This window comes from Procambarus clarkii, chromosome 84 (assembly GCF_040958095.1).
Source record: "Procambarus clarkii isolate CNS0578487 chromosome 84, FALCON_Pclarkii_2.0, whole genome shotgun sequence".
NCBI lineage: Eukaryota > Metazoa > Arthropoda > Malacostraca > Decapoda > Cambaridae > Procambarus > Procambarus clarkii.
In genome coordinates, this window is record NC_091233.1 from 10237934 (window position 1) to 10251255 (window position 13322).

A 13322-nucleotide genomic window follows, 5' to 3' on the forward strand; every position below is an offset into this window, starting at 1 on the left:
TCCATTGCCTCCCACAGGATGAGTATAGGGTCCAGTATGTGTGTAGCCGACGCTGTTGAGTGCACGCTACCTACGCTCCTCACTCTACGCTGTATTTCAGCCCTTAAACTACCGCCAGATGATGTAGACCACTACCCACAGGCAGCTAAGTACATGGAGTCCAAGCATGTCATAGCACAATCAAAGTAACCAACCCAAATCGACTCATTCCGTCGCAAACTAAATTCAAAACATTCCTCTACGGCTGTGAGTACCATTGCTGCTGCCCGCCTCTGCCCACCACCGCGCTGCCTGACGCAAGTTTCCACCAGAACATATACTCCAGTCATCCTCGACCTATCATGTCTCCCAGGAACAAGACTGTACAGGTAAATAAGAGCAACAAAGCCCCTAACAAGGCATCCATCCCGACAAATACTGACAGTCATCGTGTTTCTCCCTCTGGAAGCTCTGGGGCCTGTGGCGGCGGTGCTGCTCTCCCCTTCACCCCATTGAGCCAGGGAGGGTTGTCCTCTCAAGCCTCTCCTATTTCCACTCTTACATCCCAGTTTACGAAATTCAAGCGTGCTACTGGTCCCTCCCCAACTGGGCAGAAAATCAGTGGTTCAAAAAGTTGTGCTCAGTCCTTGAGGGTCAAAATACGATTATCTTGAGTCTTCAAACTGAAAATCAAGCAAACTGTTCGAACCTTCATCAACAACAACATGAAATAACCCTCCTCCGTGAGGATATTAGAAACTTAAGGGCTAGCCGAGATCAACTCCAGCATGACTTAAATGGTCTCCGTGAGGAAAACATTCGTCTGAAATCTGATGAAGCCTTAAAAAAAAACAAGAGGAAGCTCTCAGTAAAATGACTGCATGTATCAATACATTATCCGCCCAACGTTCCGTCACCCAGGATGAACAAGATCAGCAAAAGCTGCTTGACTCTGTAGTTGTGTCGTCCCAAACTATTCCAGTGGAAAGCGAAGGTGAAAAGTGTATTGAAATTGTTCAGGATCTCTTAAAAAATGAATTGCAGCTCTCTCTAAACAAAACAGACATTATTGCTGCCTACAGAGTAGGCAAAATGAACCCATCAGGACAAAACCAGCGGAAAATTCGCCTGAAATTGGCCTCCCAGTCCACGAAATCGCATCTTGTCCGGACAGCTGCATCTCAACGAAAGGGAATCTACATAAACGAGTGCTTGACTAGAAAAAGACAGCACCTCCTCTACCGCCTGCGTCAAATCCGTCATCAAAACCCAGACGCGATTCATCAGTGCTTCGTTAGAGATGGCTTGATCAAAGTAAGAAAGACATCAACCGGTAAAATGTTTATAATTGCTAATGAGGATAACCTCAACACTTTCCTCAACCAATGTGGTTTGTCTCACTTTATTATCACTCCCAATGAGTCAACATAATTATCCCCCTTGTCACCCAGTGCGGGCTAGGTATCCTAATGTCTCTTTGTTTCACTTTTTAAATAAATTTTTTAATTTACTTTTACCAGTCATTTATTGGACTTAATTAACTGAGTGCTTTAATATTTCTTTAGGTCTTATTAATTATACGATCATAACTAAACTACTTTTAGTTAATTATCTTTACCTCTACCAATGTTTATTATTCAACTTTTTTCCTGGATTTCATTTACTACCTAGGTTGCCTAGCCTCGCCATACTCCCTTACTCCATTGTACCCCTGGCTTTGCCTGTGTCTGGCCCCTTGTAAGCTACCTCATTTTTTCTTTTTTTTTGTTTGTTTTGTATAGTCTTGTTTATATATTTTTCCCCCTTTTATATCAAATTCCTATTTTGTAATTTGCCATTCTTGCCTTGTTTTCCTGCAACCAGCCTTTTTATGCAGACAAGTATAGACCCAGAACTTAATCTCTTATCCACTATCTATGACAATCATCACTTTAATGATCAAAATTGCAGATATTTTACAGCACATGATGTAAACAATGTATTAACACATAATCACAATATCTCTGTAATCAACTTGAACGTTAGATCCCTAGGTAAACACTTCGATGATATTAGTGCCTTGATTGAAACTATTGACAACAAATTCTCTTTTATTATATTTACTGAAACATGGTTGAAAGAGGATACTACTCAACTCTTTAACATGCCTAACTACTCGGCAATTCACAACTGTCGTCAAATTCAGAGAGGTGGTGGTACTGCTCTTTACTACCACCAAGAACTAACATGCTTAAAAGTAATTAGAACTAGAGACTGCTGTGGGGAGCAGTCTATCTTCGCCAGTTTCAGAGTCAAGGGTGCCGAGTCTGTGAGTGCAGTCTATAAAATTCCTAACACTAATGTGTCCGAATTCAACTCAAACCTTAGAAATCTAATTCTAGAAAACAGACTGAACAAAAACCATCTAATTATCGCAGGGGACTTTAATATTGACCTCTGCGAGCCTGAACACCCTACTGCTGTTAGTTTCCTCAACTGTATGAATTCCTGCTTCCTCATACCCTTAATCACTACACCTACTAGAATCACTAATAGTACTGCCACGACACTAGATCCCATCTGGACCAACATAACCTCTCCGCTTACTTCAGGTATAATCACCGATAGCACTACAGACCATTACCCCACATTTCTCTTAACTACCATTAACAAACCACCTTTAGAGTCAAGGGAGTTAAGCTTTAGGCTGCACAATGAAACTGCTATAGACAATTTTATAACTTCTGCTGATAATGTCAACTGGGAGTCCGAGTTAGGTAACATAGGGGACATCAACCAAGCAGTGCAATCTTTTCTTCAAAAAACTCTTAGCCTTTATAACACCCACTGTCCTATGCTTACAAAACAAGTCACAACCAAAAGGCTTAAAAATCCTAGGCTTACAAAGGGAATACTTAAATCCATTAATAAAAAACATGACCTTGAGAAGAAGTATAGGTTAGGAACCGTCTCCAAAGAATTCTCAAAAAATTACTCGTTATTGCTATCTAAAATAATTAGACGAGCCAAAACTAAATACTACAAAGATAAATTTACCCAAATAAAGAGCAACATTAAAAAAACTTTGAGCACAATTTCTCAAAAATTGGGATCAAAGAAGATTTTAAATAACAAACCAACACTCCTATCCAATAACGATGGTCAGCTTTCAGCCTCTGATTCTACTATTGAGTTCAATAGGTTCTTCTCTTCCATTGGGTCATCCCTTGCAAACGATATTCCATCTTCCAGTACTGATGTTAAGGACTATCTTACAGGTAACTATCCACAGTCTCTGTACCTAAAGCCTACTAATTCCACTGACGTCAATGAGATAATCCTTTCCCTTAAAACCAAGTCTAGTGCCCTTGAAGAGATACCAACTTTAATTTACAAAAAAGCCACCAGATCTTTAGCCCCTGCTATTGCAGTGCTCTTCAACAAGTCACTTGAACTCCAAACCTTTCCAGATATTCTAAAAAAAGCGAGAGTAACCCCTGTCCACAAATGTGGTGATCTCACAGAGTTAACAACTACAGACCCCTATCAATCCTGCCTAACTTGTCAAAAATATTTGAAAAACTAATCTACAAGCAGCTTTACTCTTATCTAGCCAAACACAATATACGTAGCTCTTGTCAATATGGCTTCAGACCCAAAAAAAGCACTAACGATGCACTTATTAGTATGATTAACTTGATTCATGCAGCTCTTGATAAAAATGAGTTCCCTGTTGGGTTATTTGTGGACCTGCGTAAGGCTTTTGATACTGTCAACCACCAAAACCATCTTCTTAAATTACATCATTATGGAGTCAGAGGACACTCCCTGCAATACCTCAAACTTACCTTACTGACAGGCTCCAGTATGTTTCTGTGAATAATTCAATTTCTCCCACCCTACCCATCAACATTGGTGTTCCTCAGGGCAGCATATTTGGCCCTCTCCTCTTTCTCATCTACATTAATGACCTTCCAAATGCCTCCCAACACCTCAAACCAATTCTATTTGCTGATGACACAACCTTCATTTACTCCAGTCCTGACCCCCTTGCTCTAAATGCCACAGTAAATACTGAGCTAAATAAAGTCCATCTTTGGCTAACTGCCAACAAACTCACCCTTAACATTGACAAAACTTTCTATATTCTGTTTGGCAATAAATCCTCTAATCAAATAAATCTCAAAATAAACAATACCCAAATTTGTAACAAATTAGATGGCAAATTCCTTGGCGTTCCCATTGACCACGAGCTGAATTTCCAGGGAGACATTGTAAATATATCAAAAAAAGTTTAAAAAACTGTTGGCATTCTTTCTAAGATCAGATATTATGTACCCCGCCCTGCCCTGGTTACTCTCTATTACTCCCTCATCTATCCATATCTCAACTATGGTATTTGTGCTTGGGGTTCTACTACCCAAAATCATTTACGTCCTCTAATTACTCAACACAAAGCTGCTATTAGGACAATATCCAACTCTGGCCCCAGACATCACTCGGTACACTCAAATCATCACCCAACTCAAATCTCACTCAAATCTCTGAATATGTTAGATATTAAGTCACTGCACATTCTCTCATGTGTATTATACATATATAAAACGCTGAACTGTAATGCCAATCCTGACCTCAAAAGCTTCACTGAAGGTTGTAACAGGACCCATGAGCACCACACCAGAAATAAATACAGTTTTGATATTCCAAGAGTACGACTTAATCAAACTAGAAATGCTCTAAAATCAAGGGACCCAGAATGTGGAATGACCTTCCCAACCATGTTAAAGACTGTACCTCTCTCAACCAGTTTAAGATAAAAACGAAGCACTACCTAATAAATTCCCTGTAACCTACCTTACCCCTCTATTGTTAATCCATGTCTGTTTTTTTAATCAACGCTGTTTGCTGACCTAATTGTATTTGTGCTGCTTTTTTAACCATGTTCCCCCATTTTTTACCTCTATTTTTATTTGTTCTCAACACATTTTATTCTTTATACTCAATTAGTATTAAGCTTTAGTCATTAATGTTTTTCATGCCCGAAACGCTTTGCGTAATAGTGGCTTTAGGCATTGTATGTACTAACTCTATCTATAAATCCATCATTTTTTGTAAAATCTCTTGTATGTATGTACCTTACCTAAATAAACATTTTATTTTATTTTTATTTAGTATCGACCACAGGATTAGTATATAGGGTCCACTGCCGCCCACAGGGTCGGTAGGGGGTCCACTACCGCCCACAGGGTCGGTAGGGGGTCCACTACCGCCCACAGGATTGGTAGGGGGTCCACTGCTGCCTCAGGGTCGGAAGGGGGCCCACTGCCACCCACAGGTTCGGTAGGGGGTCCACTACCGCGCAAAGGGTCGGTAGGGCGTCTACTACCCCCCACAGGGTCGGCAGGGGGTCCACTGCAGTCCACAGGGTCGGTAGGGGGGCCACTACCGCCACTCACAGGATGGCTACCCGCCCACAGGGTCGGTAGGGGGTCCACTACCGCCCACAGAGTCGCTATGAAGTCAACTACCTCCCATAGTGTTTGTATAGTGTCTACTACTGCCCGTAGTGTTATTATGGGGTCCACTACCCCTCATAGTGTCGGTATGGGGGTCCATTACTACCCACAGGGTGTGTCTGCGGTCTTTTTTTTCTGTATAGCAGAAGTGGCTATACTGCTTTTCCATTCTCATTTGTTGTTCAATGTAAAATATTTGTTGCTCGACTTGGAACAAATTTATATATATGTATATAGTATAGTGCCTTTGCAATAATGTACCAATGTGTGTATTTTCATAACACATTTTAAATTGTTGAAAAATAAATAGCTACATTGTGAATGCAAGTCAATGTTTACATGCTAAATCAGAGTTGCCAGATTCCGCTTGAATTAGAAAATTGTGCTTATTTTCAAAGCTTGAATATTTAGCTTTAAAGTAGTTAAAGCTACGAATTTCGCAATTTGCTATGTACTTTAGTGTACTATTTTAAAATAAGGTTGGTTTTTAATCTGCAAGTCATATCGTCTTAACGGCACAACGGGCTCACCATAGCCCGTGCTACTTGGAAATTTGTTCCAGGTAGCGAATCTTTAACAACAACAACAACAGCAAGTCATATGAATTCAAAAAAATATATTATTAACAATCTCATCCTTTCGTTCGCTAGTTTCTGCAAATCGGATCTGGTAACTCTGTAGGCCAAGTACTGGAGTACTTCTCATACACAATGGGTGGGAAACTATTAGTCTCTTTGAAGAAGTCATCTCGACCGGATCTTCCAGCTCCAGCTATAAAACTTCAGCACACATTTATCATCCTGGTACATCAAAAGGTAAGAAATTACTAAACTGTACAAAGTTTTATGCTAGAACATTTGTTACAGAATTGTCCCTGAATTCAGGGACAATTCAGTCCCTGTTCTATGTGTACTCCATCACATAGTGACGGAGTATGTGGGAATAATTTTGTTGACACAGTGTCCATTTTGTCAATTTACAACAGCAGATAATAAAAATTCCCAGAGATACTTGTAACCGAGTCTAAGCCGGTTACAAGCACTAGGGAGTTCTAACCGAATCTAAGCCGGTTACAAGCACTAGGGAGTTCAATCTAACTTTTTCAAGAAATTTTCCAGATCAACTTCCTGCATATTTTTCAATATTTTAAAAGTTTTAGTGAGATATGCCTTGTCATGCCTTGTTTACAGTATATAAGCCCTGTGGCCCTCAACTTTTCCCGATAAAATATATATATATATATATATATATATATATATATATATATATATATATTGTGACGATAATCTCTTTCAAGAGAGATTGAGTCTGCTCTTCCCTACATAAAGTTACGTATATTCTACAAGAATAAGATGCTACCTTCAAGATACGTTTACCAGTAGCACAAAACGTTTTGACCAGGAGGCAAAACGTACCCAAGACTCATCCCCCTACTCCACTCCCTCCACGCCGGATCGTCATCAACCAGCCAACTACCCTTCCCAGCCTGCCTGTTCCTGATTGGTGACTCGCTGACTGCACACCTGCACACTGCACCTCAGTGACATCTACCTGAGTCGATGTCTGAGCTTGAACCAGCCATTGACTTCAGAATATTCTTGTGCTCTCAAGCCATGAACAACTAACTGATATATGCTGTATCAGGTGGATGTCTCGCAGCTAGCGCCATATTCTCAGCACCTGATTATTTTTCACCTTTCACTTTATATTATTGTAGAGTAACTTCATACCTATTATTCATTTATGTTATATTGTTTTTTTACTTGTTCGTTTGCACTGTACATCGCCAAGGGATTGTCTTTGTTTATAATTTGTTTTCTATATTAATTAAAGTTTCATTGTTCATACTTTGTGTTTTGCGTGTCTTCCCTTACTTTACCACAGACAAACAGGCAAGCAGTCTATCTTTTTTTTTGTAAGTGTGACTAGGCATTGACACCTGCCATTGGAGGACTGCCGAACATCTACACTCCAACACTTTCCCATCATATTTAATGGGGGCTTGTCCACGGAGCTTCACTCAGGTACTAGTACCAGAACATCAATTTGTGGTAAGCGTACCTGGCTTTGCTACAGTTGCTTTTCAATATTTTCATTACTTTTCATATTTATATGGTGTTGTGTGTATTGTGCATTCCGAGAGTAGCATATGGTGAGTGTTGGATAACTTTGGATTATGTGGTGACTGGAGGCCTCAGTCATTCTCTTAATTGGTCATCCCTCCCTCCGTGTTATTACTCGTGTTTACCACCTTTTGTCCCTGGGATATTTCTCACATTATCGGCAGATCATCATTGTGGTACCCTCGTACTTTGGTTTGTCTTCGAGTCAAAGCACCCTATCTTCTGCAATCCGACCGAAGGAGGATACAGAGGGCCATAGTTCCTCTAGCACGAACTACGTTGCTGAGTTGGGACCTCAGCAGCAGTTCTCGTCACCAGTTGACACTCGCACCCCTACACGTCGGTCAGAGATGATGATATTTACTTAGGTAGGGAATTAGCTTTTTTTTCAGAGCACAAAGTTCGCTAATTCTGTAAGTATCATATTTCATTTAGTGGGAAAACCCTTGCTTATGTCCTAAAGAGACTCGGCAAGGTATGCCTACATTCTTGGACTACCTTATTCACTTTTGGAGCAATTAAATGTTTCATTTGTTTTAGAAACTCAGTTTCATCTATTTAGTAGGATTTTCTTGCCCTTATTCTCTTACATTGAGTACTGGGTACAAGATTTCCTGCGCTTTTGATTGACTAATCATTTACCATCCTAAAATTAACGTTAATTGTTAAAGATTAAAATTCCACAGGATAGTTACCAGTTGCCACGTTATCCTGTTTCTGACATTTACCATATCACAACTATATTCGTTGTACATTTACTTGCTATCTTTCACCATGTTTCGTCTCCAAGCATTTCGTAACGATCCAGCAGGTGAAATAGGGACCTTATGTCGTGCCAAGCGGACCAAATTACAAGCTCTTGCCCACGAGTATCAACTAGAGGTTCCCCAAGGAGCCAACAAAAATGACTTCCACAACTTATTATTGGATCATCTCTTAGAGGAAGGGACAATTGACTCTGAAACTCACGAAACTTATTCTATTACAGATAAAACTGCTATGACAGCTATAAAATTGAAGCTCGAACTTGCGAAGCTCGAGCGGGAACAACAAAAAAGAAGCTCTCCAGATCAGAGAACGAGAGGCCACCTTGAGGAAGGAAGAACAAGAACGTGAGGCGGCCCTGGCGAAAGAAGCTCTACAAATAAAGGAAAGAGAGGCTGCAATCAGGAAATAAGAGGCTGCAATCAGGAAAGAAGAACAGGAACGTGAAGCCACCCTCAAGGAACGTGAGACTGCACTTCTCCGTGAGCATGAGCGAGTACAGCTTGAAGCAAGACAACGTCACCTGGAGATGCAACGCGAACATGATAAGAAGCAAGCCGATATGCCTATAGCATGTCGTCAACAAGAACTCGCGTTAGAAACTACACACCACACTCAGCGCCAACAAGCTACCGCTAGTCTTCCCGTAAGTTTCAATGTCTCCCATGCAAGTAAGTTAATGCCACCATTCGTTGAGACAGAGATTGATGTATTTTTCACCACTTTTGAGACCCTAGCTAATAAACTTAGCTGGCCTGCAGATCAATGGTCTACCCTTCTCAGAGTGCATCTCACAGGTAGAGCTGCAGTTACTCTCAGTACCTTAGCATCTGAGAATGACTACCAGACCCTGAAGCAAGCAGTTTTGGACGCCTACCTTCTCTCCACCGAAAGCTATAGACGAAAATTCCGTGATTATCTAAAGGCAAGTACCACCACCTTTCTAGAATTTGCCAATACCAAGGAAAGATATTTCATGAAATGGCTGGAAGCAGCACCTGTCTCTACGTTTTCAGAACTCGTCAACCTCATGCTAGTTGAGGAATTTTTGAGACATGTCCCCCCTTCCGTCCGTTTATATTTAGCAGATAAAGAAGAAACCGACTACATCAAATGTGCGAAGTCGGCTGACACCTAAAGCCTCATCCACCGGCTGACACCAGAACCACCTTCCAGTAAGAAGTCTTGGTACAGTTACGATAAAGTGAGTACAGATCAAGCGAGCTCACAATTGTATTGTAAGTATTGCAAACTCTATGGACATACCATTGATAGATGTGGGAAGGCTCAATACAAAAGCAATGAATCTACTAAACCCAAACAAACTCCTCCTAAGTCCGGTAAGCCTGTGATGAATGTTGGTGTTCCTGTTAATGATCTTTCTCTCTTCAGCAAACACCTGTATCCTGGAACTGTCTCTACTAACGGTACAGATTCGGAGGGACGTTTCAAATTGAAGATCTTGAGGGACACAGCGGCTCTTCAGTCCATAGTATTGAAATCAGCTGTGCCTAACATCACCTACACCGGGGAAACAGTCCTTATCACTGACCTCACTGCTACCACTCCGTATCCACTCGCCAGAGTCCACCTTGATTGTCCCTTCGTGACTGGTGAAGTCCAAGTCGCCATCAGGGAAAAGCCTTTTCCCATGCCTGGAGTGCAACTTCTCCTGGGCAACGACTTGGCAGAAGATCTGCAACCTTCCAACCTGATCATCATGGACAAACCCCAGGTGTGTATCTCTGTAATGGATAATCCCATCTTTGAATATGTTCCAGCAGAGGTCCAAGAAAGTGATGAAGTTTCTCCTCCGGTTTTGGTGACTACCCGTGCACAAGCTGCACGACCGCAACCAGCTGACTCTACTGCTACCGCTGTCCCTCAAGACCCTCAGAATCTACCACCGAATCTTACTAGTTTTGAGTTCCGTAAGTTACAGAGGGAAGATCTTTCATTAACCCTATTATTCTTCCAGGCTGAGACTCAACCTGACAGTATCCCTGGGTTCTTCCTAGAGAATGAGTTGCTCTACCGTAGATACAGACCCAGCAAGCTGAAGGAGGATGACGATTGGGCCAATGTTGAACAACTAGTGATTCCCACCAGCCTACGGCCCGATATTCTACACCTGGCCCACGGAGCACTTTCTCACTATGGTTTTAACAAAACCTACCACGGAATCAGACCAGACTACTACTGACCAGGTATGGTTAAAGACGTCAAAAAGTACGTGCAACAGTGTCATACATGTCAGATGGCAGGTAAACCTAACATCTCTATTCCCAGGCTCCATTGAATCCTATCCCAGTGCCTGCGGAACCTTTCCACAGACTCATCATAGACTGTGTTGGTCCTTTACCCCGGACTAGTTCTCACGACGCCTATATATTAACCATCCTGTGTCCTACCACCAGATTCCCATAACAGTTCCAGTAAAGAACATTACGGCTGCTACTGTGGTGAAACAACTATTGAAGATCTTCACCCAGTATGGATTTCCAAGAGAGATTTATAGTGACTGTGGCATCAACTTCACCAGTGATCTCTCCAAGAAGACACTGGAAGAGTTCAACATCACACAGGTATTGTCCAGCCCCTATCATTCTGCGTCACATCCTGGTTCTCTACAACGTAGTCATCAGACTATTAAAGCACTCCTAAAGAAATTCTGCAATGACACCTTGAAGGACTGGGATAAACAACTTGATCTCATTATGTGCATTTTCAGAAGTCTCCCCAATGAGTCTCTAGGAGTATCTCCTTATGAGATGCTCTACGGACGTAAGTACCGTAATCCTCTCAAAGCTTTTGAAGACTCTCTACGTAATGCCACCTTCAGTGACCCTCAGAATGTGCCCCAGTTTCTTCAAAACTTAAAACACATTCTAGAGAGAGCACGTAAATTTGCTAATGACACTCTATTGAAAGCTCAGGAGAGGATGAAGACTCATTTTGACCAAAGCAGCAAATTAAGGAAATTTAAACCAGGAGACTTCGTGTTGGCATATTTTCCTATTCCAGGTTCTCCATTGCAAAACAAGTTTTCAGGACCCTACCGCATCAAGGAGTGCAGAAACAACCACAACTACGTTCTTGAGTCTCCAGATAGGCGGCGGAAGACCCAGTTGTGCCACACCAACCTCCTGAAGCAGTATCAAGGTACTCCCCCCACTGTGTTGGTATCAGTCTCCACATTTAAAGGTCCATACCTCCACAGTGAAAACTTCCCTGCTTCTCCCGAAAGCACTAACACTGAGTCAGTGCTTTCCAACTCGGAAATCCTTACTGATCTTCATCCCAATTTACAGGACTATCATAGTGCTCCTTTGCTCTGTTCTAATCCTATTCTCGCCTCGCCAGATATCACGAAGCCTTTCATCCTCCATGTCGACGCCAGTGTTACCGGCATCGGGGGTGTCCTGATGCAGCAGCGAGGCGAGAAGGTTCTACCTGTTAGCTACTACAGCTACAAGTTAAAACCACACCAGAAGAACTACAGCACTATCGAAATGGAACTTCTCTCCATTGTCCTGAACTTGCAGCACTTTGAATCGTACCTACAAAGTGCTCGGTCTACCATCATCTACTCGGACCACAATCCCCTACGCTTCCTGCAGTAAGCCCAATTCAACAATCAACGGCTTCGACGATGGGCTTTATATCTGCAGAATTTCAACATGGAGATCTTCTACATCAAGGGTTCTGACAACATCATAGCAGACGCCTTCTCCAGAGTCTATGAGGTAGAGGCAGCTCCACCTACCACTCTACCACCTGAAGACGTAACTTCACCCGTAACCGCACGCTTCGGGGGAGAGTTGTGACGATAATATCTTTCAAGAGAGATTGAGCCTGCTCTTCCCTACATAAAGTTACATATATTCTACAAGAATAAGATGATACCTTCAAGATACGTCTTTCCAGTAGCACAAAACGTTTTGACCAGGAGGCAAAACGTACCCAAGACTCACCCCCTACTCCACTCCCTCCACGCCGGCTCGTTGTCAACAAGCCAACTATCCTTCCCAGCTCCTGATTGGTGACTCGCCGACTGCACACCTGCACACTGCACCTCAGCACCATCTACCTGAGTCGATGTCTGAGCTTGAACCAGCCATTGACTTCAGAATATCCTTGTGCTCTCAAGCCGTGAACAACTAACTGATATATGCTGTACCAGGTGGATATATTGCAGCTAGCGCCATATTCTCAGCACCTGATTACTTTTCACCTTAAACTTTATATTATTGTAGAGTAACTTCATCCCTATTATTCATTTATGTTATATTGTTTTTTGACTTGTTCGTTTGCACTGTACATTGCGATGGGATTGTCTTTGTTTATAATTTGTTTTCTATATTAATTAAAGTTTCATTGTTCATACTTTGTGTATTGCGAATCTTCCCGTACTTTACCACAGACAAACAGGCAAGCAGTCTATCTTTTTTTTTTAAGTGTGACTAGGCATTGACACCTGCCATTGGAGGACTGCCTAACATCTACACTCCAACACTTTCCCGTCACAATATATATATATATATATATATATATATATATATATATATATATTGTGACGATAATCTCCTTCAAGAGATTGAGCCTGCTCTTCCCTCCAAAATTACGTCTTCACAATTATATAAAAAGACTATGGAAGAAATGTCCAACAACGACAACAACACCAGCACCAGCAAGGCTTGCCAGGGTGAGCAGAAACGTATGCAACCAGCCACCTGTTCGAACTCCAACCACCAAACTACCCGTTGATCGCTACGGCTCCGCTGATTGGTCGCCGGTCTGGCTGCACCTGCACTCGCCCCCAATACTACCTGATGTCTGGGGTCGCCCCAACATCAGTCCTCAGAATGTTCCGTGCTTTCGTAGCCAGCACTCCTCCCAGCTAGACGTTAGCGTGTACTGAGAGAGGTGGTGGCTTTAAGCCAATATTCCAGCACCTCCC